Source organism: Capsicum annuum, chromosome 9 (assembly GCF_002878395.1).
Source record: "Capsicum annuum cultivar UCD-10X-F1 chromosome 9, UCD10Xv1.1, whole genome shotgun sequence".
NCBI classification, from domain to species: domain Eukaryota; kingdom Viridiplantae; phylum Streptophyta; class Magnoliopsida; order Solanales; family Solanaceae; genus Capsicum; species Capsicum annuum.
The window spans coordinates 107,053,608-107,078,587 of record NC_061119.1 but is presented as its reverse complement, the minus strand read 5'-3'; the positions used below and the strand labels follow the sequence as shown (position 1 = coordinate 107,078,587).

The 24,980-nt window shown below is 35.3% G+C and overlaps 1 long non-coding RNA gene across 2 annotated transcripts in view; it reads left to right on the top strand.

Moving 5' to 3' along the window:
* The first annotated feature begins 85 nt into the window (after window positions 1–85).
* The window catches only part of LOC107841954, a 51,465-nt gene continuing 26,570 nt past the window's right edge, over window positions 86–24,980 (top strand). Inside the window, exon 1 of one of the 2 annotated variants that reach the window (XR_001665521.2) lies at window positions 86–315. This is a non-coding gene — a long non-coding RNA (uncharacterized LOC107841954). The remainder of the gene's footprint in view (window positions 316–24,980) is intronic. The other variant, XR_001665520.2, reaches the window with a different exon arrangement.

The following is a 24,980-nucleotide window of genomic DNA, read 5'->3' as shown; positions in this document are numbered from 1 at the left end:
ATGGGTTGTAGATCAAGGGTAAAATCATTGCATGGGTCGATCCTAATTCATAGATTATTGGCTGGTAAAGGAACATCAAGAATAGGTCAATACCATTATTATGGGTGCTATCCTAATGATGTAAGGAAAGCCTAGCATGTGTCAATCTCAATTTGTCTATTGATGACAAACGTATCACAGGGTTATAATGCAAAGCATGGGTCATGCTCTTTTACCACTAATGATCTTGTCATATGTGTTACATGACTTACAAAGATTATAAAGAAAAGAAGAGTAAAGTAAAGAAAAGTACGTAATGTATACGATTCCACAAGTGTAAGTAATCATTCATCATTATCTATACATTAATATATTAATCCCATATTTTATTGATATCTTGTTTTACTTATTGTTACCTCATGTCTTACATATTTAGTACATTATTTCGTACTGACATCCCTCACGGGGGCCCATCGTTGCATGTTGAAGGTACATGTTCTTAGCTAGTAGATCTCCTCAGTAGAAGCATATAATACTTAACGGTTGTTGGTGAGCTCCAGGATATTCAGGACTCTGTTTAGTATATATATATATATATATATATATATATTGATAGTTTTATAGTAATGGATTCCATTAAAGACATTGTAGAAATTATAAAGTTGTCTTATGTATTCATAATTTCACATGTCATTTGTATTTTTTTTGCCATTAGTTAATATTATATGTACAGCTTCGTATCAACAATTAAATTTACATAAGATTCATTTCTCATCTAGGTTACTTGCATAGTATGCATTCTTATAGTAGTTATTTTCCTTACCCGGGATTGGGGTATCAGACAATTGGTATCAAAGCAGTTCATCATAGGGAATCCACAAAGTTGTGTCTAGTATAGCCTTACTTATGAATATGTTGTGTGCCATATTTATAATTAGAGGGTCTACTCAAGGATTTACGAAATATTACTATTTTTATAATCCAGATCCTGCAATAGAGAGATTTTAAGAAGTCCATTCCCACTCGTACTTTGATCTATGTTATTTACATTATGCCTACTATAGAGAAGGTCAACAATGGGAAAAAATCCAACATCACTAATGTACAAGAGGAAAACTATAAAGAAGTCTCTCAAGTAATCAAAATTCAGATTAGAGTGAGCCGATTTAGTCCGACCATCATAGCCTGCTATAGAAAGAAATGAAAAGGTGTGTTACTTGCACATAAGGTTGTACTCAAAATATTTATATTTTCTTGGTTTATTTGAGATAGATATTATTTGGTTTTTAGTATTTTTATATAATAAATGGATGCCTAGTCATAAATATAGGTTGCAAACATTCCTAGTGCATTTCTTAAGAGGATTTGAATAGTTATTAGGGCTGAGATTTCCTCCATATGACTCCTTCAATGGATATAAGATTTAACCCAAATATGTCCATTCAGCTTTTTTAGTAATATATAGATGCCAAGGTTACACATGTATTGGAAATATAATTTGTTGAACTAGTTTTATATTAGTTGAAAGTGGGCAGTAACATGGTATGAAAGGTGAACTTATCAATAAGATAGTATTACTAGGGATACCCCTAATTAGTTGATACGGACCAAACTCCTCTATATACTATCCCAGTATTTACTAATTATCTTTTGTCACATATGTGTGTATGTCAATGTAATACACCGATTTTTCATGTTCTACACATCCTAAGAAATAACCCATGGGGTTAGCATTCCAATGCATCAAGCCTCATGATAGTTCAAGGATATAGCAAAAATTAGTGGAAATTCTTACTTTAAAGCCTAGAAATAATTACATGGTTATGACTCAAGTAACGAATCATTACCACTCATTATGAGTCATCACGAGTGAGTCGTTACCACTCTAGTGGATCCTTTTGCCTTGAGGCCAATGACTACGATACCTTAACACAACTCATAATTAGATCCTACGATTTGTATGGAGGGACTCACAGTCACAACAATGTCTATATCCAAGAACCCTCTCCAGTGATTATGAGTCCAGTGTATGACTCATAACCACACCTTACAAGTCCTTAGATAGACGCGTAACCTGACCACTGTATGACCCAAGGTCTCATCTTCTAACTATGAATTCATTCAAAGACTCCAAATCACTCAGGATGAGTCACTAGATTAAAAGTCATAGTGAAACCATAATGTACCCATAATCCCAGAATCCTAGGCTACGACTCAGACAGTAAGTCATAATTAGTCATTACGAGTTGCAAGATGAGTCATAATAAATGGGGTTATGTTTTCCTTCGTGTTTTTCCAAGGGCCTTTATGCCTTTTCCCATTCCTTTAAAAGCCAAACGCATCTCATTATGGCTTCACAAGGGGTGTGGTATAAAAGACCCCAAAAGCTCTAAATCATAAAATAATCCTCAATTTCCCTAGTGAGACTCATGATGAATGTTTTTCTCTTATTTCAAAGGCAATTAGGCTTTCTTATAAAAAATATCAATTTTAAGAATTCTCGTAAAGATTCTACTTCAGGTGTGTGGGGCATTCACCAATGGGTTCCTTCCGCCCATTGAGTTCCAAAAATCCTCTATTTGTTCAAGTGCGAATTATTAAGATTATTTTGTTTAAATATCCATGTAAATCATGAATTTAATCCATATTTTTCTTAGTAATTTGAATTCAAGCCATGTCAACATGTTTTCCCATGTAAATCAGGTTTCATGCTTTGAAATTCAATTAACCATATCATATTCAATTGATCCCATGTCAAATTATCACATTAAGAACTAACCTATGTGAAATTTTTATCATCCCATGTTTAACACATACCCATGTTCAAATGACTGCATCTCATTATTTCATTGATATGTATTATGTTTTACGCCTCTAAATTTTGACTTTCTACCTTTTTTTTAAGAGATGTTATCTTATATTTGTATTATTCAGTGTTTGTGAATTATGAACTCTGGATACTTTTGTCTTTTTTCATGTTTTCATTTTTAAGTAACAATTTAGTCTGAACCATGATTTTTTCACAATATACAGATCATTATTTTTATAGTGAACCCACCTATATTATTTCATGCTATGTACATCAGTTTACATGTTTATGATTACTTCAGAATTTTCCTGCACTGTTGTTTTCAAAATACAATGACCTAAGCTTCTAAGTTATCAGTGCATGCACCAGCTTGTCCTTCAGTGTTTTTATGTTGAGAGTAGGATGTGGCATTGAGAGTAAAGTAAAGGTTTAGCACATCCTTTTTCACAAAAACTACGTGCCACCATAAGTTTAGGATCTTTCCATATAGTGTTAACTTTTGCCCAATATGCGCTAAGTTTAGTGATCACTATCGTTCAGGTTCTACTCTAATCGAAAGAAAAGAACATCCCTCCTCATTCTGGGTTAGACATCGGACTCCATTGTGGATCAATTGGATTATATCGGTTACATGATATCTCCTAGAGATTCAATCAGTATGCAATTCATCTATGTTTAGTTTTGCTTGACCAAGTAGATAGATTTCAGTATTTATTCATTTAGTTTTAAAAATTATTTTAGTTATTTGGATAACAATTATTCAGTTATTCAGATCATGTTAGCATATACTATACATGGTCTTGCATTCTTAGTTTAACATGTTTATGCAGCTATGTTCAGATTTCAGATGTATTTTAGTATTCCTTTCCTCACGTACCAGAACATTAAAAGTACCGATCACATACTTTTGTTAGTGCTATGTGGTCTTATAACATAGGTTCAGGTGAACAGTTTACTCAGCATCCTTAAATTGATTAGCATTCTCCTAGCAGCTGCAGTGGTGAGTCCTCATCCATCAAGAATGATAATTATATTTAATTATTTATAGTAGTTACTTTTATGTCAGCCTGTCAAAGTTAGTTAGGGCATGTACCATGAACTACTTGTGATAGAGGCTCTCAGGTGTTCAAACTAGATATTCAGATATTTAATTTATCCTTCAAATATTTTCAGTTGTCTCTCATACATGTTATTTGAATTTAGATCATTATTTCTTTTTTGGATCAGGTTTCGTTAGTTTATCTTTGGTGCATGCTATTCAGTATCAAGTTTAATTAGTGCACTTAGTAGGTACCAGTATATGGGTTAGCTTGGGGTCACTTGTGGCCGTAAGAATTGTGTAGTGACCAGGGGCTAGCTTGGGTCATGAAAATTTTTTTTTATCACAGCCTAAGATTTTAAACTATCCTAGAGAGTTTGAAAGTCATGTAGAGTAGAGTCTTGTTCATGGGTGTGAAGCAATCTATACTTATGGGCACGAGGCTATGAGATTTTTTTTGAAAAATTTCCTTTCTTTCAGTGTTCATGTTATATGAATGAGCATGAGATCTTATGAATACCTTATTTTCTAACTCTTCCTATATTTTATTTATAGAAAATACCTCAAAGAAGGAATAATGGAAGAAGTAATGGGGATTAGCCCGCACCAACTATTTAATAAGATCACATGAACTACCATGTTTATCACAGTGAGTTCAGGTTTACTTTCACATCCTTGACCCACTCTTTAGCTTCCTAGAACAACCAGGAGGCTATTGCTCCAGCTAATCAAATTTGGAATACTACTGTAGCTAGAATCCGAATTTCACTCTGATGAATCCCCTTTCAATTTCTAAATCCAAGACTAAAGAGGATAAGTAGAAGTTTTTGGATATTGTGCAAAAAGTGATATGTATCATGAGTTTCACATCTACTGAGAGTGAAGAATTAGTTTCATATCATTTGCAGGGAATAATTCATACCTAGTTCAAGTAGTGGAAGGAAGGCAGAGGCGTTGATGCTGGGCCTATTGAGTGGGAGAAGTTTGCCACAACTTTTTTGGATCGGTTTTTTGCACTAGAGTTTAGAGAAGATAAGGTTTGGGAGTATATTAAATTAAAATAGGGTATCATGAGTTTTATGGAGTACTCTCTCAAGTTCACTTAGTTGGCAAGGTATGCTCTTACTATCATGGATGACTCTAGATCAAGAATGAGTAAGTTTGTATCTTGTGTATCTAATAGTATGGTCAAGGAGTGTAGGGCCTCCATGTTGAATATGGAGATGGACCTTTCTAGGCTTATGGTTCATTATTAGCAGATGGAGGATAAGAATTTAAGGAGAGGGAAAGATGGAATAAGAGGGAAAGAACATATAGCTTTAACTTCTCACAACCGAAGTTAGAAGGAAGTAATCGTTCTCAGTTCTTTCAAAAAATTTCATCTCCAGTTCTATGTTTAGCCAGTGCGTCACTGAGCCAATGCCTATGTTTAGGAAGGATAGTAGGGATAGAGCAGAGGCTCTAAGGCCTAGGTTAGTGTAAACAGTGGTAATACCAATCCGTGTTACATGAATTATTGTAGGAATCATTAGGGTGAATGCAGAGCAGGCAATGATGTGCTTTGGGTGTGCCAAGCCATTCCATAGGATTAAGGAGTGTCTAATGATTGCTCAGAAGGGATAGGATTTGCACCAATAAAGCCAGTCTATTTTTTTATCAGCTTCAGCAAGTCGCCCTATTCAGTAGGGTGCAACCTCCAGTGCCACTAGTGGGAAGTGCCAAAATAGATAGTATGCTCTCCAGACTTAGCATGACCACCAAAGTTCTCCTGATATGGTTACGGGTTTGTTGCAAGTTTTCCATCTTCATGTATATGCATTGTTAGACTCCGGAGCTTCACATTCTTTTGTGCCTCCTTATATATCCTTAGACTTTAGTGTTAGTCCCAAAATGTTAGTAGAGACTTTCTCAGTGTCAACCACCTTGGATAAGTCTATTATAGCAAGACGGGTACACAAAAATTCCCCAATTGCAGTGTCTCAGAAAGTTACTTTATTTGACCTTGTGGAACTGAAGATGATTGATTTAGATATCATTTTCAGCATAGATTGGCTCTACTCATGCTATGCCTCAGTTGACTATAGAAATAAATGTCCAGTTCCAGTTTTCTAATTAACAAATTATGACACGAACCGAACTTCAAACCATGTCGTGTGGGTACCTCAACATCACATGAACTGGAGCTCACCCTGGTAACCCAACCTAAACTCCTTACCATACCATAGGAGTCGGATGAACTCCAACTAATAAATAAAGATGGCGAAAACAATAACATAATTCAATATTAGATTAAAAATAATAATAACTACACATAAGTTCACATTTGTTCTCAACACATCCATACAAAACCGAAGTTAGTAAATACATATGTCGGGAAAAGCCCCAGACTATAGCAAACCAAAGTCTAAAATATACTAAGTATAAAGATAGCAGATCAAAAGATGACATCTTCCGAAGTAAGGAAGCTCACTACTTTAAGTCAAAACATGAGCCGCGTCAATTGTCTAATCACTGCTAAAAAAAAGGTGCTTTGGGACCTATGTTACGTGGGGACGTAGCATTCAGAAATGGTTAGCAGTTGGAACAATAGAATGTAAATCAAACATAAGTGATAAAATACATCATCAATCAACAGGTAAATATTTCACATTTTATCATATTCTTACATAACCATATATATAGATATATCACATACCAACGAAGATATCAAGGCTCATAAACCTTCTCAATTGTTTATTAATTAGAGATGAAGTGAAGGACTCTAACATTCCACACTTAGGATTATGACGTTATCATTAGGCTTAGAGCTTTAACCACCTTCACACGTCCTGGAATAAAGTACCTCAACCATGGTTACACAGACTAAGCAAAGAGACTATAAGCCCCTGTTCATTTATTGAAACAAGGGCTCTACCTATAACCACAATCAATTAGGCATGGAATTCTAATCACATCATCACATATACATAGAACTCTAATCACGTTATTTACACATTCAAGTGGACATGAAACTCTAATCACATACTTACTCATTTCATCGGCCATGGAACTTAAATCACCAGACATAATATTTGATTGGCAATGGAACTTAAATCGTGTGCCATTATATTTGATCAGCCATGAAACTTTAATTGTATGCCATCATATTTGATCAACCATGGAACTTTAATCGCATGCCATAATTCAACCGGTCATGGAACTTTAATCATATACCGTTGCGAGGTATATGACCTCAAGATATCTCTTTAACCAAGGGACTTTAACCACAAATCATTGGACGAGGGACCTTAACCACAAGTCTCTTTATAAGGCAAGGGACTTTAGCAATAAGCCATCAGATTGCCATCATTAGTTAAAATTTGTACTTTAACCCATTAGTTCATGCATTGGAATCCATACCATTCATTTCATATTCAAGGACGCTAACTCATTTAGTTCATTCGACACTATACATGACCACATGGTTCCCATGGGAGCCCTTATTGCTAACCATTTCAAGAGGTCGATGCCTTAACTCATTTCAATATACAAGTCAATTGATTGTCACCAAAACCCACAGAAGACCATAAGGTCTTCAAGGAACATATTCATTATTTATTAACATTTGTATTCAACACTTTTGTCTCACATATACATTTGAGTCCAAGCTTAGGGAATTGAACCCCTCCTCTCAACCATCAAATCAACATGGACATAGAGTAGCACATTTTATAGATGACCACATCAATATAATATCAATTAACAAACATTCATACTAAAAGGGTCATTGCACCATTTAAAGCCATAAGCTAGACCATTACCTAGTTAGCAAGGTTCTTATCAACCAATTTCAATCATTTATGGTCGTCATAACTCAACACATGGCCAGCAAGGCCATAACCAACCATCCACAAATATTCATATCCATTTAGAAATTATTATGCCTCATTCATATTCACTAGATCATTTCGTTAGATACACATTTGGCCTTGATAAGACTATTTAACCACTTATCATATTAATAAGCCAAATGCCTTGACTTAACACATCATTCATTACACCTACGGTCACCAAGACCCACATAACCATTCATATTTTATTAGCAAGATTACATGACCTTCTCACCATATTTAGACTAAACCCTCAAATTAATTTTATTTTCATGTTTAGGTTTCAACCCCTTATTAGCCATTAGACCAACAATGTCATCATTACACAATAAATGGCATACAATACCTTTAACAACATCAATATCAATCATTTACACTCTTTAGGCCATTGCTCTAGCTCAACACATTACCAACATATTACTAGACAATGTACTTAGTTATTTTCACGAATACCTTTTGTATATACTCATAACAAGGTTATTTTCATGGTAGATATCATGAATACTAGGGTTTATTAAGTTCCTCATTTGAAAGAACATACAATGAGAATATAAATATGCAATCTATAATCAATTTCATGTATCACACAATTATAAACAAAAATCATCATTTTTCATTGTTAGGTAGCAAAACCCTTTTCATTTAATTCAAAACGACCATGTACACTTACTAATCAAACTGTGAAATGGATGAGTTTAGAGTTATTTAATAAGGGTAAGATATACATACTTGAAAGAAGATGATACACCAACAAATCTTGACTCTTCCTTGACGCTAGATAAGCACCCCTAAACCCTAGCCTCCAATCTTGCTTCAAGAATCCTTTATAGTGTTTAGAATTTTTGAGTCTTGTAAAATGATGACTTATGAGCCTACAATACCCTATATAGGGATATGGTTTAGGGTTTTAGGAATGGGAAATGATCAAAAGTCTCTTGGCTAAAATTTGGACAATCCACAAGTGCTGGGGTACGACTCCCTCTTATGAATCCTAAGGAAATCGTGACCTAGGACACGAGTGGTATGCTAACTAGTACACTAGTCTTCTCCTAGATCAACCATACTATTTTGGGTAAAAAAGAGCACCTCGTAGTTATAACTAAGAGAACCACTCATGGCCCAATCATGAGCTTCATCCGTGACCAAAATAGTCCACATAGCTTGAGGCTTTACTCTATATGGTTGAGTAGCATACAACTAGTATTTATTGGTTACGACAAATGGATGGTCATTTCCTATAGAAGATAGTATACCATATTAACATGTTGTCCAAGGTATGGTAGGGGAAGGGGAGAAGGGTACGAGTCCTGACCAAGTGTACGACTCAAGCCTTTCAATTGTACCTACCCCTGAGACATAAAAAAAAGTTGTTTTTTCAAGGTTTCAAGTCTAGGCGCTCCAATTCATTTTCCACTTGGACCATGTATCCTCAAATTCAGGGTAAGGTAATCATACACACATGATAACACACCAATCATACATCAACCAACCCTTTCAATAGATAGAAAAAGGCACACAATAAGAATACAACACAACAAATATTATGATTATCATAAATCTAGGCCGAAGTTCTTGCATAAACCAAAATTTTCTCATGGCCATATTCTTGTGAATTACAAGTTATTGAATGGAGGGGTAGTACTTCAGTGCTTAAGGGTCAATTTGTTCCTATCTCGAGGAAAGAAAAATGATATCCAAGGGGTGTACTTACCATCTCATTTGAGTCAAGGACTCAAATTATAAAATTCTAAGTATTGAGTCAGTTATAGTAGTAAAAGAATTTCTAAATATATTCCCAGAAGATATTTCTGGAGTTTAACTCGAAAGGGAAATTAACTTTGAAATAGATCTCCTTGAAGATACTCAACCTATCTTTATTCCAACTTACAGAATGGCTCTATATGAGCTTAAGAAACTAAAATAGCAATTGAAGGATATCTTGGATAAAGGTTTCATCAGGCCTAGTACTTCATATGGGGTGCTCCAGTTCTATTCGTGCGCAAGAAAGATGATGCCATCTGAATGTGCATAGACTACCGTCTGTTGAACAAAGTCTCAATAAAAAATAAGTATCCTCTCCCCGGGATTGATTACTTGGTCGACCAACTTCAGGGTGTAAGTTATTTCTCAAAGATAGATGTCAGATCCATCTATCATCAGCTTAGAGTCAGAGAATGTAACATTCTAAAAAACACTTTTAGAACATAGTATGGTCACTTCAAATTCCTAATCATGTCTTTTGTACGAACGAATTCCCCTGAAGCTTTCATGGACTTGATGAATAGGGTGTTCAAGCAGTACTTGGTCATGTTTATCATTGTCTTCATTAATGACATCATGCATGCCATCTTAGCTTTGTGTTGAAGACCCTTAGAGATCATCAGTTATTCTCTAAGTTCAGTAAGTATGAATTTTCGTTGAGGTCGATATCTTTCCTTTGTCAAATCATTTTTGTGTATGGCATTCGAGTTGATTCTCAAAAGACCAAAGCACTAAGAAATTGTCCTAGATTCATATCTCTATTACATATCAGGAGTTTCTTAGGTTTATCTAGCTATTACATATAATTTGTTGAAGGGTTTTATTCTATCGCTTCTCCTATGCCTCAACTAACCAAGAATACTGTAAAATTTTAATTGTTAAATTCCATAGAGAAGTGTTTTAATTGCATGAAGGAATAGATTGGTTCGTAGTGTATTGTAATGTTTCTAGGGTTGGTCTTAGTTGTGTATTAATGTAGAGGGGTAAGGTCATATCCTATGCCTTTAAAAAACTTAAACCCCATGAAAATAATTATCCAACCTATGATCTTGAGTGGGTAATAATTTTATTTTGTTTAAAGATTTGAAGGCAACACCTTTATGTAGTTCATGTTGATCTTTCCACGGATTACAAAAGTCTACAGTATCTTTTCATGAAGAAAGACCTGAATCTTTGTTAGAAAATATGGCTTGAGAGTTTGAATGATTATACTATGAGTATGTTGTATCATCAAGGAAAGGCCAATGTAGTGGAATATGCCCATAGTAGATTATCTATCGATAGTGTTACTCATGTTGAGGAAGATAAGTAGAAGTTAGTCTATGAGGTTCATCGGCTTTCTAGATTAGGAGTTCATACGAAGGTAATATACTGATTCATAATTGTTCAGAATCTTTGTTGGCTACCAAATAAAACTAAAAGAAAAATAGGGATACTTGTTTAGTTAAGTTGAAGGTGGCGGTTAAGGATCAAATGGTAGAAGTTTTCTACCAGGGGGAGATGGTGTGATTTATTGTCAGGGGTAGATTGTCTGTTCCATGTATTGATGGTTTAAGGCAGCATATATTATCTGAGATGCATAATGCTCTATTCTCTATCAACGGAGGAGACACCAAGATGTATCGAGATTTTAGGGAAATTTTTTGGTGGAATGGTATGAAGAAAGATATTGTAGAGTTTATGGCTAAATGTTAAAATTGTCAGCAAGTTAAGGTTGAGCACTAAAGGCCTAGTGGTGCATTTAAGAAGTTTAGCATCCCTATGTGGAATTGGAGGTGGTGAACATGGATTTTTTGATAGGATTACCTCCTATATGTTGTCAGAATAACTTGATCTGGGTCATTGTAGATAGAATGACCAAGTCAACTTATTTCTTTCCAGTTCTTACTTCGTATTGAGCAATGGACTATGCTAGACTCTGGGAGTTAGTAAAGTTGCATAGGGTTTCATTTTCTATCATTTCAGATAAGAGGTACTCAGTGTACGACTCATTTATGGAGGCTTTTAAGAAGGAAATTTGTACCCATGCTCATCTCAGTACAACTTTTCATCCTCAGAGTGATATTGTGGTAGAGAGGACAATTAAGACCTAATAGGACATGTTGAGAGTTGAGCTGTTTACTTAAAGGGCAGCTGGGATAACCATTTAGCTTTGATTTTATTTTCTTTCAACAATTGTTATCATTCTAGTATTTAGATAGCTCCATTTGAAACTCTCTATGGGAGGAGATGTAGATGTTCTGTTGGTATGTTTGAGGTAGGAGAGGGTGAACTGATGGGACTAGATTTAGTGTTTGAGGTGATGGAGAAACTTCAGTTAATTTTTTCAAGTATTAAGACAACCAAAATTCATCAAAAATCTTATGCAAATTCATGGACAAGAGACATTGTGACACTACCCAAACTAGGGCCTTGTCATAATGGGCATCCCAAGTCTAACCAGGATCGGGGACTACCACCGTTGCCCAACCCAATCTCCAAACACCTACCTAAGTCGGATGAATTCCTAACATATGACCAGATAACATTTTGTACAATTCTAGACTCTGGGTTCCAGACTCTAGGATACGTTAAAAAACGTGACCAACCCAAGCAAGTCCAACCACCCAATACCAAACCAATGACTATACCAAAACTAAAACAATAACCAAGTACGAGTCTATAACATAATAGGATGGTACGATCATAAATACAATCAAACGGTATCATCCGTAATACAAATATAATTACTTATGTTTATAGCACCACCGACGACACCCATACCAACCTAATGTAGTCCCACAAAGCTTCTAATGGAAAGTTAAATAATATCCAGATGGGGCATGCCCCCCACCAAAGTCAATGCCAATGTCTATGAAATAACAAGAGTATGTAAAGGCATTAATGATATGAAATGGAGCTTTTCAAAATATGGAAGCCCACTACTTCAATGCAACCGAGATGACGTCAAGTTCGATCACTAAGCAGGAAGTGTAGAATGGTTGGTTCCTGTATCACATAGGGATACAATCGCCTCAAAAATACATTAGTGGGTGAACTCTAGCATGCACTAAGCATAAGAATAAAATAATGCCAACTTTTAAAAGCATGTAAAGCAACCATATGCATTCACATTCGTATATATATATATATAACCATATAGGGAAATGGAATCGGGTTTAGCATGCATTTAAAACCTTAAAACTGTGTATATGTAGCTTAACCATCATAGAACCACCCACGGGCTATATGGGTCCAGTGTAACCCCCTGAACAGGCCTCTAGACAACTTAAACCCCATGAAAATAATTATCCAACCCATGATCTTGAGTTGGTAGCAATTTTCATTTGCTTAGAGATTTGAAGGAATTACCTTTATGTAGTTCATGTTGATCTTTCCACGGATTACAAAAGTCTGCTATATGTGTTCATAAAGAAAAATTTGAATCTTTGTTAGAGAAGATGGCTTGAGTATTTGAAGGATTATGCTATGAGTATGTTTTATCATCAAGGGAAGGACAATGTTGCGGAAAATACCCGTAGTAGATTGTCTATGGATAGTGTTTCTCATGTTGAGGAAGATAAATAGAACTTAGTTTGTGAGGTTCATCGGCTCTCTACATTAGGAATTCATACGAAGGTAATATACAGATTTATAATTGTTCAGAATCTTTATTGGTTGCCTAAGAAAAATAAAAGAAAAATAAGGATCCTTGTTTAGAGGCAGATTGTGTGTTCTGTGTATTGATGGTTTAAGGAAACGTATATTATTTGAGAAGCATGGTGCTCGATACTCTATCAACCCAGGAGACACCAAGATGTATCGACATTTGAGGGAAATCTTCTGGTGGAATGGTATGAAGAAAGATATTGCATAGTGTATGGATAAATGCTCAAATTGTCAGCAGGTTAAGGTTGAGCACTAAAGTCCTAGTAGTGCATTTATAGAGTTTAGCATCCCTATGTGGATGTGGAAGGTGGTGAATATGGATTTTGTGATAGGATTGCCTCGTACACATTTCCAGAATAACTCAATTTGGGTCATTATAGAAAAAATTACCAAGTTAGCTCATTTTTTGCCAGTGCTTACTTCGTATTGAGCTGAGGACTATGCTAGACTCATGGAGTTAGTAAAGTTGCATGGGGTTTCATTGCCTATCATCTCAGATAGAGATTATCAGTTTACTTCTTATTTTTGAAAGGCATTTAAGAAGGAACTTTGTACCCATGCTCATCTAAGTACAACTTTTCATCCTTAGACAGATATTGTGGCTGAGACGACAATTCAGACCTAATAGGAGATGTTGAAGGTTGATTTGTTGATTTTAAGGGTAGCTGGGATAACCACTTACCTTTGATTTAATTTTCATTCAACAACTATTATCATTATAGTATTTAGATAGCTCAATTTGAAACTCTCTATGGGTGGAGATGTAGAACTTCTGTTGGTTTGTTTGAGGTAGGAGAGGATGCGGTGATTGGACAAGATTCACTATTTGAGGTGATGGAGAAACTTCAGTTGATTTGTGAAAGGATTAAGATAGCCAAAAGTCATCAAAAATCTTATGCTAATGTGTGGATAAGAGACCTTGTGACACCATCCAAACTAGGGCCTTGTCATAATGGGCATCCTAAGTCTAACCAGGACCGGGGACTACCCCCGTTACCCAACCCAAACTCTAAACACCTACCTAAGTCGGATGAATTCTAAATATATGACAAGATAACATTTTGTACAATTTTAGACTATAGGTTCCCGATTCTGGGGTAGGTTCAAAACCATGACCAACCCAAGCAAGTCCAACCACCCAATAGCAAACCAATAACCATAACAAAACTAAAACAATAATCAAGTACGAGTACATAACATAATAGGATGGTACAATCATAAATACAATCAAACATCCCCAATACCAATACAATTACTAATGTTTATACCACCGCCGAAGACACCCATACCAACCTAAAGTAGTCCCATAAAGATTCTAACGAAAAGTAAACCAATATCAGGATGGGACATGCCCCGCACCATATCCAAAACCAATGTATATATATATATAACCATATAGGGAAATGGAATCATTTTCATTCACAACCGTGTATATATATATATAACCATATAGGGAAATGGAATCAAGTTTAGCATGCATTTAAAACCTTGAAACTGCGTATGTGTAGCCTAGCCGTCATAGAACTACCCACGGGCTATATGGGTCTAGTATAACCCCCTGAATATTCCTCGATACTTGTAGCTACATAAATCAGAGATACCATAGGAGTAGGGGATTCCCGAGTACCCTTCGCTCTCCATGATAAATATGTACAAATATACTTAGGAGATTTCTATGTACCCTATAAGTATCATTTATCGTTGCCATAGCCAATCATCATGTCGACAAATATAAGTTTCCAGTGTCCGTCCATTTGACTCAGACCATCATGGTTAGCTATCACACTGCGCCATTATTTCCCAATTAAAACCATTACCACAGAACCAGACCACCTATCCATTTATTACTAACAAAGGCTATAAGAAGTGGTATCGCCAAACTGACTATAGGTTGCAAGCAATATCCTTAGCCATACTTTTTAAGTAGAAGGGATTCCCAGGCATCCATAGATTACATTTTAAATTTACTTGTAGGAATCCGATGTACCCCAAAATTGATTTGTTATTACGTTTGCTTGGGGGATTCCCTTGTACCCCACAAGGCTTTCAACTACATCCACCATAACAAATAAGAGACCATACTATTTAACCATTTTAAACCATTTAAAAAATTTAGGGTTCCATTACAAAGTCATACCATGCATAGTTCAATGAAAGTCCAATAATTTAACCCAAAACATTCTCATAGACATTTTTCTGTACAAGTTGGGGTATAGTGTTTCCAAAGCCAAAACCATGTACCAATTAACCCTTCCCATGCAACCAAATTTTCAAACTACCATAATAATATGAAAATCATAAGTAAAATATTTGGGAAAACCATAACCAACCATAGTAACAAAAAACACCAACATATATTTGAAAACCCAAAACCATGCAACATATATGCCATAAAAACAATTCATAAAACAGGCCTTTAGTTGGAACTAAAAATGAGGGAGAAGTAGCATGCCTTACATTACAAAGATGAAAGAGAGAAATCTCCCTTGTAATCCCCAAATTGATCGTATTAATAAAACCCTGGCTTTTATTAACCCAAGAGCCTTGAGAGAATTTGAGAGTGTTTTAAGAGAGTTTGAGTGATTGCAAATAGTGTTGCCCCCAAATTAAATTACTTAAAATTCCCACAGGATGGTACGACCACCCTATACCAATTGTACAACAGGAAAAGAGTGGTACCCTTATCTCGTAACTTAGGCCTCCCCTTGGACCCCAACACTGTCCAACATATAACCACTCAAGCTAAACCATACCCAAATATATGATTAGTACTATAACATCATGCCCTATGAAGGATAGAATCACCTTGACTAAACTTAGGGCAACATATGATTGACACCTGACTATACGTACCCTAATATACGACTTGTATGTTCAACCGTACGCTGGATAGAAACCATCCAAGCCATACTGGTTTCCATAAACCAAACCCAACCTAGTTTACCCTATCATATGAGAGGTACCCTAAGTAGAATGATATCCAGAGGAAAAAAATGAGAAGTACTCTAAGGATCAAAACCCAGGGTATTCCAGTATCCCTTACTAGGATCATTCATCCCCTAAGTACGGAATAGGTAGTACAAGCATGAATTATACCCCCAACATAATAATTCAAACCTTTAACTAAGTTAGAATGACAAAATTCAAGGAAATCAACCTTTCTTTAAACAAGTTAGAAAACAAAGTTGTGATCAAGAACACATACCTTACACAAGAATATGCAGAGCAAAAAATAAGTGTTGATACTTGGACATTATGTCCTCTTCCGCTTCCTAACTAGCTTCGTCCACCTTATGGTTCCACCATAGAACCCTAACCAAAGATACATCCTTGGTCCGCAATCGATGAACCTATCGATCCATTAACTTAACCAATATCTCTTCATTAGACAAAGAATTCGAGGTACCCAATCCTTCAACAGGAATAACCGATGAAGGATCACCTATAAAATTTCTCAACATAGACATAGAAGACCATATGAATAGATCTAAAACTAGTAGGCAACTCCAATTCATAAGAAACATTCCTAATCCTCATCAAAACAGCATAAGGACAAACATATCAGGGCCTAAGATTCCCCTTCTTCTTGAATCGCATTACTCCCTTCATGGGAGACACCCTTACGAACACCCTATCCCCAATCTCAAACTGTAAGTCCCTATTCCTAATAGACCTATAGGACTTTTGGGGACTTTGGGAAACCTTAAGACTATCCTAAATAACCTTTACCTTCCCCATAGTCTGATAAATCAAGTCCTGGCCAAAAAGAACCACCTCAACATAGTTTCTATCATATACCTTCAACTACCTTGAATCATAGGTAATAACCTTACCATGCTGCATCAAAATATAGCCATGTCCCATTTGGGATGCATCATAGTAAAAACCAAATCCGTCATTGCCTTTAGGCAAGGTTAAAACCAGAGCTGAAGTTAGCTTATCCTTCAGCTTCTCTAAAGTATACTCACATAGATTTGACTAAGAGAACTTTACCTTCTTATAAGTCAACCTAGTGAGTGGGCCATCTATTGTCAAAAAACTCTACAAAAATCGCCTATAGTACCAAGCCAAACCGAAGAAGCTCTGAATATATATTGGAGTAATAGGTCTAGGCCACTTATTAACCACCACAACCATTTGTAAATCCACCATGATCCCCACACTAGAAACCCAAAAAAGTGACATTATTCAACAAAAATTCATATTTAACGAATTTGGCATACAACTGCTAGTCTTTCAAACTCTACGACACAACACGAAGGTGATTGGCATGATCCACCTTACTCTTAGAGTACACCAAAATGTCATCAATGATAAAAATGACAAACAAATCTAGAAACGGATGGAGTGCCCTATTCATCAAATTCATGAATGTAGTCGGGGCATTATTCTAACCACATAACATAACAAATAACTCAAAGTGCCTATACCAGGTATGAAATACCGTCATAGGGATAGCTAACTCTATAATCTTAAGCTGATAATACCCTCACCGAAGGTATATCTTTGAAAAGAATTTGGCACCATTAAACTGATCAAATAAGTCAACTATTCTAGGAAGAGGATACTAGTTCTTAGCCATCACCTTGTTTAACTGCCTATAGTTAATGCACATGCAAAGGGAACCATCCGGTTTATGCACGAATAACACCATTGCACCCTATGGGGACACACTAGGATGAATGAAACCATTATAAAAAAGATACTTAAGTTTTTCTTTAAGTTCCTCAAACTCAGTCGGAGCTATTCTATAAGAAGGAATAGATATTGGACGAGTATCAAGAACCAAATCAATCCCAAAATCAATCTCCCTATATGTAGGAACACCAATAAGAACATTTGAAAATACCTAAGGAAACTCATTCATCATTGAAATCAAATACAAAGAAGGACCTTCAAAGTTGGAGTCCATAACTCAGACCAAATGATAGAGACACCCATTTGAGATTAACCTTTGAGCTCTAAGATATGATATAAATTTCCCCTTAGAGGTTAGGGTCCAAATGAGATTGAATATCTAAGGACGCGTAGCATAAGTGTAACTAATTCATCCTCAAAATGACATCAAATTCCATTATCTCTAATTTGAACAAATCCACCAAAGTCTTTTTATGACCAATAGACACCACATATTCCCTATAGACCCTATTAGTAAACATAGAGTGATCTACTGAGGTATAAATAGAAAAAGGATCTGAAATAACCTCAAGACCACAACCAAAATATACAACAAAAAATTAGGTCTCACAAGAGAGAGTGGACCCTAAATATAGTAAATAATACATGTCATGAGAAAAAGTTGTAACTTACCAGTCTCGACATCATGTAATATGTTAGACTCCTATCGTGATGCAATAGAATATAACCCATTACGGCCTGTGCCGGTACCAAAAGTAGAAACAGATGCAGAAATAGCACTGCTGGGTGTAGGAGTAGATAAAGAGGAAACCAGAACCTTGTTCGCTGCCGAATCAACCTTACCAACTGGACAATTTCTAAGTATATAGGTTGGCTGACCATATTTGAAGAACATATACCTTCCTTCACTATATAAACCCCATGCAACCAACCACAAAACTTACAAGAAGGATATGATAAATCAAACTAAGCTCCATTAGCATAAGATTAGGCACCCTATGTACTGAAGTTATCACCGCCCTGTTGACGCCTATTTCTCGAATATTTCGGGTAGGGAGCACTAGCTGTTGAGAAGAACCAGAACTCCCACACTTTTTCTTTGTCCACTTACTACTATCCCAACCACTTTAATATGGTCTACCTTGCTTAATGAACCTAAACCTTCTACCCTACCTTTCATCTACCTCAATATGCTTTCTCTTTTCCTTCTCTACTAGTTACATATGAATAACTAACCTAGAGATATATATGTCCTTGATCAGCAATACAGTCTTAATTTCAATGATAAACTCATGAGACAGTCCTAAAACAAACTTTTTTATCTTATCCCTCATATCCGACACTATTTCTTTAGCATATCTAGATAGTTTGTAAAATTTTAAGGAATACTCCTTACTCGACATCTTTCCTTACTTTAAATTAACAAATTCATGTGCTTTCACTTTCCTTAACTCTTGAGGAAAGAAGAGATCCAAAAAGCATTAGAGAATGTCTTGCATAGAGATGACTTATCAACTATACCTCTTTGTTAATCCCATTTCTTATACCATTAGTAGGACACATCTTTTAGTGGATAGGGGATAAAATTCACCCTTTCTATATCCGTGGTCTTTATGACCCTGAAGATCTTTTCCATCTCATCCATAAAATTAAAATGTTCCTCCTCCACCTCAACACCACTCGACCTCATTAACTACCAATTCTTGTGGCTTAAGGAGATGCAATACAAGATGCACCATGCTCTGTTTTAGAAGCTACCAACTGAGTAATCACATGGATAGAATGGGAAAAATCCACATTTAATATATCTACCTAAGGAGGACTAGAGGTAACTTGTGGAACTCTAAAAAAATAATGGATGAGACACCTAGACTGAGCATGGATCCCATGAGAAGAGCATTTCCCATCAACATTATCCCAAGTTGCGATAGATGAGTTTCTGTAGGCATCTGATTATCGAGGCATGATATGAAAATAAACAAATAGGAATTCTAGGACATAAACTCCAAGATTGATAATAGAACACAAAGAAAGAGAAACATTCCTAAATGCCTTTTAGCCTCTATCTTATAAGCATCGCGCACTACATACCCTTAAAAGAGACTCTACTCGACACGTTTTTGTGAAATCATAAATGACCATTAATCTAAAGCTTTGACACCAACATGACATGACCTAAACTGGGGCCGTGTCGTAACGGGCTCCTAAGTCCAACCGAGATAGGGGACCACTCTCGTTACCCATCCAAACCTCCAAACACGTTACCTTGAGTCAGGTTAATTTAGAATTGATAACATGATAGTGTTTTGTATAATTCAAGACTTTGGAAAAGATCAATAACCAGGATAAATCTAAGCAAGTGTAACCATCTAGTACCCAAATAATAACCATACAAAAAGTATAATAATAACCAAGTACAAATCCATAATAGGATGGTACAATCATAATTCCAGTCAAATAATACTATCCCCAATACCAATACAAATTCTAAGGATGACACCACTACTGACACCGCCCATACCAACCCATAGCAGTCCCATAAAGCGTTTAACCAGAAAAAAACAATATTTAGTTGGGACATACCCCCAAACATAGTGAAAAACAATGTCTATTAAATAAAAAGACTATGTCATGACATCTATGATATTAAATAGAGCCTTCAGGAATATAAAAGCTCACCACTTCAATCCAACCAAGGTGATCCCAAATTCAATCACTATGTAGGAGGAGTAAAATTGCTGGTTCCTATATTATGTAAGGATACATCCATCAAAATATGGATTTGTAGGTGAATGCTAGCATGCACTCAGGATAATGTTAAAATAAGGCCAATCTTTAAAACAAAGTAAACCAACCATATGCATTTACAACCATATATATATATGTATATATAACCATGTTGGGAAAGCGAACTAGGTTTATCATGTATTTAAAACCTTTATCCTGAGTATGTGTATCTTAACCATCCTAGCATAACTCATGGGCTATATGTATCTGGTGTAACCGCTTGAACGGGCCCCGATGCTAGTATCTGCATAAACTAAAGTTACCATAGCAGTAGAGGATTCCTAAGTACCCTTCACTCTCCATGATATATATGTATAAGTGTTCTTAGGGGATTCCTATGTACCCCATAAGTATCATATATGGTCTCCATATCTAATTCTAATGTCGGCAACTATGAGTTTCTAGTGTCCATCCATTAGAATCATACATTTGAAATTAACTATCATACCCCGACACTAATGCCCAATTAAAACCATTTCCATATAGTTAAACCACCATTTCATTTATTATTAACCAAGGCTATAAGTAGTGGTATCATCATATAGACTATAGATTGCAAGCAATTTACTTAGCCATCTTTTTAAGAAAAAGGGATTGCCATGTACCCATAGATTACATTTTTAAGTTGAGTTTGAGGAATCCCATTTACCCCACAACATAATTGTTATTATGTTTGCTTAAGGGATTTCCTTGTACTACATAAGGCTTTCAACTAAACCAACCATAACTACCAAGACATTACTATTTAACTATTCAAAAACATATAAACTACTTATACCATTTAGGGTTCCATTACCAAGTTATGTCATGCATAGTTTAATGAATGTCCAACAATTTAACAAAAAAATTCTCATAGGCATTTTATTAAAAAAGGTGGGCACTTAGAGTTTCCAAAGCAAAAATCATGTACCAATTAACCCATCCCATTCAACCAAATATTTAAACCACAATAATAATATAAAAACCATAAGTAAATGACATGGGAAAAATATTACCAACCATTGTAACCAAAACCCCCAACATATATTTGAAAACCCAAGAGCCATACAACATTTATGTCATGAAAACAATCCATAAAACATTCCTTTAGTTGGAACTAACAATGAGGGAGGAGTAACATGCCTTATATTACGAAGATGACTGATAGAAATCACCATTGTATGCCCTAAATTGATCCTATTTATAAAACCCATTCCTTCCTTCACCCAAGAGCATTTAGAGAATTTAAAAGTATTTTAAGTGAGTTACAGTTATTGAAAATAGGTAAAATAATGTCCCAAGAGTTCCATAACTCATGCGTCCATTAGAGGTTTAGAAGGGAAATGTCTAGATTACCCCAAACTTAAAATTATTAAAATTCTCGTAGGATGGTATGACCACCCTATACCAATCATACCCTAGGGAACAATTTTTTCCATTGTATCATACCCTAGTCCTCTCCTTAGACCCCAAAACTATCCAACATTCGACAACCCAAACCAAACTGTACCCAACAATATAATTAGTACCATGGAATCATACTCTAGGCAAAATAGAATCACCTATAATAAACTTAGGGAAACATACAATTGACACCTTACCATTCGTACCCTAACATACGACTTGTATGTTCCAACTGTACCTTTGATAGAAACCATCAAATCCACACTTGTCATTGTACGACCAAACCTAACCTAGTTTTACCCAATTATATGAGAAGTACCCAGAGTTGAATGATATGCAAAATCTAAAAAATGAGAAATTTTCGATGGGTCAAAGACCAGGGTGTTTTACCTTGAGTTTGAGATTGGTACTTAGTTTATTTAAAAATATCACCCATGAATGTGGTGAAGAGGTTAGGTAAGAAAGGGAAGCTGAGACCCTATTATGATAGCCCATATAGGATTTTGAGTTATTTTGGCAAGGTAGATTATGAGTTAGAGTTGCCTGAAGATTTGGCATTAGTGCATCCGGTGTTTCATGTCTCCTTGATAATGACATGCTTTGGTGATTAAACCTTTGTGGTTACTTGGGGATTTGTGGATGTGAAAGATAGCCACTCATATAAAGAAGTTCTAGTTTAGATCCTTTACCATTAGGATCGTTGGATAAGGAATAAAAAATATAACCAATAAAAAATCATGTGATTCGTCTACCCCACTTGCGTCTACGTGTCTTCCCCTAGTTAAAGTTCTTAGGAAAAGTCAATCTATTAAGGGAGCTACTTGGGAAGCATAAACTGATATGTCAACCAAGTATCCTCATTTTTTCTCCATGAATTCAGATCCATCTTGAGGTAGTAGTTTATTTTAAATTGACTCTCTCTCTTTTTCTATCTCTTCTTCACAACCATTCTCATATCATTGCATATATTTATGAATTCAGTTTAGTCCATGTATCATGTCGTGGACTTAGTTATTTTAATCATATTTCAGTCAATATATTTTCTGTATACAACCTCAATTTTCTTAGTATTCTAAGCCTAACTATTTTTATTCAAGGATGAATAATCCCAAGAGACAGATATATAATACCCTATTTTTCATGTTTTAAACCTCCTAAGAAAAAGAGAATGAGTTTAGCTTTCCAATGAATCAAGCCTCGTATCAGTCTGAGGCCATGGCAAGAAGTACTGGAAAATCTTACTTAAAAGCCTTAAAGAGTGACATGGTTATGTATCAGGGTAACGAATTATTACAACTCATGATAAGTCATCACGAGTGAGTCGTAAGAACTTCAATGAATCCCTTAACCTTTAGCCCAGTGACAATAAAACCTCAACATGACTCATAATTAGTTCATACGAGTCGTGTGAAGGACTTGTAGTCATACTTTATATGATGCCAATAACCCTTTCTATTAGTTATGAGTCCAGCATATTACTCATAACTAGACCTTACAATTCTCTGCATTGACCCGTAACCTGACTAGTATGTGACCCAAGGATTAACTACTAACTATGATATGATCCTATGAATCATAATTAGTCATGACAAGTCATTAAGTCGCAAGTAGTAGTCAAAATAGAATGCACAAAAAATCCCAAAATCCCAGTCTACGACTCAGACTATGAGTCATAACTATTCATTACGAGTTGTAAGTTAAGTCGTAGCTATTTGTTACGATTCACAAGTTAAGTTGTACCGACTGGGGGTATTTTTCCATGCACATTATTCCAAGAGCCTTTATGTCTTTAGCCACTCCCTTAAACTCTAAACCCATGTCATTGTGGATTCACAAGAGGTTGTATAAAAGATCCAAAAAATTTCAAATCACGACATAATCCTCAATTACACCAAATAGAGTTAAGAGGGAAAATTTTATCTTCTTCCTTAAGCAATTAAGGTTTCTCAAGAACAAGAGCAATATAGAGGATTTACCCAAAGCTCGTACTTCAGGTATGTAGGGTATTCATCAATGGGTTACTTTAACCCATTGAGTTCCAAATTCCCCTTTATGTTCACGTTTGAAATTTTTAATCTTCCTTTATTAAATTATCAATGTAAATCATGAATTAAATCTATGTTTTTCTTAGTAATTTTAATTCAAGCCATGTCAAAATGTTTTCTATGTAAATCAGGTCATTTGATACTATGAATTTCAACCAACCATGTCATATTTAATTGATTTCAAGTCAAATTATAAAGTTAAGGACTAACCCATATAAAATTATTAGCCTCCAAGGTTTAATACATCCCCATGTTCAGATTCATGCACCTTATTTGTTCAATAAAATGTATTATATTTTGGAACTCTGAATATTTACTTTCTGCCAATGTTCTAAGTGATATTATAATATTTTTGTATTATTTAGTGATGATGGGTTTTGAATACCGGATTCTTATGTGTTTTTGCATGATTTTGTTTTCAAGTAACAAGTTATTCCAAACCATGATTTTATAACCGTATCCAGATCGTTATTTTTATCATAAACCCACAAGATTATTTTAAGTTAAATATGTCATTTTATATGTTTATGATTAGTTCATACTATATCTGCATTGTTGTTTTGAAAAATACCATGACCTGAGCTTGTCACTTATCAGTGTATGCACCAGCTTCTGTTTCATTGTCTTTCGATTGGGAGTAGTATTTAGTACCAGGAGGGTAGTATAAGTTCAGCGAATTCTATTTTCTAGAAATTATATGTCAATGTAGTTTTAGGGGCCTCGCCAAAGATTGTTTACTATTTCAAAACATAGGCTCAGTTTAGTAATTAATCCAATTAAGGTTCTACTCCGATGGAAATGATAGAACAACCCTCCTCAAAATAGGTCAGATATTGAACTCTAAGGTAGATAATATGGTTTATGTCGATTATATGATAGCTCCCAAAGTTTCAATCAGTACTCAGTTCATATCAGTTAAAGTTTTCTTGACCAAGTAGTTAGATTTTAGTATTTAGTTAGTCAGTTTTACAGACTATTTCAATTATTCAGATAATAGTTATTCAATTATTCAGATCATGTCA